The sequence below is a fragment of the Phyllostomus discolor genome, chromosome 9 (assembly GCF_004126475.2).
Source record: "Phyllostomus discolor isolate MPI-MPIP mPhyDis1 chromosome 9, mPhyDis1.pri.v3, whole genome shotgun sequence".
Taxonomy (NCBI): domain Eukaryota; kingdom Metazoa; phylum Chordata; class Mammalia; order Chiroptera; family Phyllostomidae; genus Phyllostomus; species Phyllostomus discolor.
In genome coordinates this window covers 105,638,995-105,641,713 of record NC_040911.2, presented here as the reverse complement: position 1 = coordinate 105,641,713, position 2,719 = coordinate 105,638,995, and the positions used below count along the sequence as shown (strand labels likewise).

Below are 2,719 nucleotides of genomic sequence, written 5' to 3'. Positions count from 1 at the left end.
ATGTGCTCTGACTGGAAATAGAACTGGCAACCTTTTGGTTGGCAGGCAGAAACCCAGCCCACTGAGCCACACCAGTCGGAGCCATTGCCTGAGTCTTGCATGTGGTTTGACCAGGGATCAAACCTGCAACCTTGTCCCCCACTCCCCCCCACCCCACACACACCCTCAAAACCAAAAACAAACAAACAAACCCTGTAGAGATATACAAAACTTCACATGAGCCTTGGCTGGTGTGGATCAGACAACTGAGCACCAGCTTACAAACCAAACAGTGACAGCTGGGTTCCCAGTCAGGGCACATGCCTGGGTTGTAGGCCAGATTCTCAGTTTGGGGTGTGTGAGAGGCAACAGAGTGATATATCTCTAACATACATCTACACATTGATGTTTCTCTCCCTCTCTTTCTCCCTCCCTTCCCATCCCTTCTCTCTGAAAATAAATAAATAGAATCCTAAAAAAATAAACTTAACATGCAGCAGCAAAATTGGATTCAACATTTAGGGATGATCCACGATTCCCAACGTTTCCTTCTGGTCTGCACCAAGGTGTTTTCCCAACGTGAACACCAGATGGCAGAAGAGAGGAGCACTGGGAACATTTTTTCAGTGATCACATTGTACTGTAAAGCAAGTTTCAACAAACTTCAAAAAATTGAAATTATGTAAAGCATATTGTTGGCACTAATTGCACTTAATCTAGAAATCAGTAACAAAAGGTTACTAAAAAGTCCTTATTTTTCAAAGTAATGAAATGCACATCTAAATAACATCGGATTCCACTTTCCTAGATGATCCACTTTGCTCACAACTTTTCCTGCGGACCTGCACTGCGTTATTCCCAAACCGAACACCAGATGGCAGCACAGAAGCACACCGGTACTAAGAAGCAAGTTTCAACAAACTTCAAAGGATTGGAATTATATAAAGTAACGGTTCTTGCTCTCATTGCAGTTGATCTAGAATTCAGTAACAGAAGGTAACTGGAAAGTCCCTGTATTTAGAGCGCACTTCTATGAGACGCACTTCTAATTAACCCCCAACTAAGTCACTACTGCAGTCGGAAAAGAATTTGAACTGGTGTTGGAGGCAGGCGCTCGCTGAGGCAGGAGGAGGGCTCCGGGCCCTCGGCCTGACAGGGACTTAACCCGCGAGGTCGGCCCCGACCACACACCCGCCCACTCATCCACCTACCCTCCCCCTGCGCCACCGCCTCCCACCCTGAGCAGAGCCGCCGAGGATGAGAAACACCCAGGACGGTAGTATTTTGCCTTTGAGTAACTGTCCCCAGCTCCAGGGCTGCAGGCACATTGCTCCAGGGCCTCTGTGCTGCTCCTGTGCCCCTCACGCACTGTCGCAGACCCCCGGCGGGCGAGGGGGCGGCGGGGACCCTTCTCTCTCAGCTCCAATGCACAAGGACAGGAAGCTCGCTGTGACCCAGGACCTCCCTGCGGACGAAGGAAAGCCTCACATCGTCCACTTCCAGTGTGAGGTCAGCGCGGCGAGATGGTCTCTTCCTGGGACGCAGCCCTGTCCAGCCAGAGCCTGTTTGTGGAAATCCCAGACGGACTGTTAGCTGATGGGAGCAAAGAAGGGTCGTCAGCACTGCTCGACTTCGCTGACGAGAAGACGAAGGTGAACTGCGTCTTCACCCGCTTCAAGAAGGGCTGGGAAGACAGAGCTCCCCTCCTGAAGACCTTCGGCTTCTTGGGCTTCGAGATTGTGCGTCCAGGCCATCCGTGTCCCCTCTCGGCCAGATGCGATGTTCACGGTTTACCCCCTGGGCCAGTGCTCGTCCAGCGAGGACTAACGGTCCGAGGATGCTTTGCCCAGGAGCCACAGAGGGGAAGGAGGGGAAGCCGGGCAGCCCTGGGACAGAGGTGGGGGCTCCCCGCTGTCTGGGGGAGGGCGCCGAGGGGCTCGGGGTGAGGGTTGCCTGTTGTGTTCTTGGAGTTGACTTGTTGAAATTGTTTTCCATAAACAGAACCGTGTAAATGTATTATTCACACGTAATCACCAATAGTAAATGAAGATGTTTATGAACCGGCTTTAGAAGCTTTTAAACTGCGCTGTGTGGTGTGCAGGGAGGGCGCTGCCCACAGGGGAGGGCCTGCCCGGGTCCAGGGCAGGGCCAGGAGGGCTGGTGGGCAGCACTGTGAGGCTCAGGCTCCCCAGCTGCGGGGCTGTCTGGTTTTTGAGACTCGTGTGTTTCCTCTCCTTGCTTCCTGTCACCCCAGGGACGCCTGAGTACCGGCTTGTTGGCCCCTGTGCAGCAGTGTCCTTGAGTTGTTTTTTGACACGCCACCTGGGCTTCTCTGTGTGTGTTTGTGTCCGCCCTGGAGAAAGCTGGTCGGACCCCCTCCTTCTGCACGGCTTACGGTTATCCTGGCATTTTTTAAAATATATTTTATTGATTAGGCTATTACAGTTGTCCCATTTCCCCCCTTCACTCCCCTCCACCCCACACCCCCTCCCACCCACTTCCCCCCCTTTAGTTCATGTCCATGTATCATGCTTATAAGTTCTTTAGCTTCTACATTTCCCATACTATTCCTGTCCTCCCCCTGTCTATGTTCTCCCTACCATCTATGCTACTTATTCTCTGTACCTTTCCCCCTCTCTTCTCCTCCCACTCCCCTGTTGCTAACCCTCCATGTGATCTCCATTTCTGTGGTTCTGCTCCTGTTCTACTTGTTTGCTTAGTTTCTTTTGGTTTTGCTTTA

General features: G+C 51.9%; 1 pseudogene; it reads left to right on the top strand.

Moving 5' to 3' along the window:
• The first annotated feature begins 1,157 nt into the window (after positions 1–1,157).
• On the top strand, positions 1,158–2,388 carry LOC114506990 (annotated as a pseudogene).
• Positions 2,389–2,719: the final 331 nt, after the last annotated feature.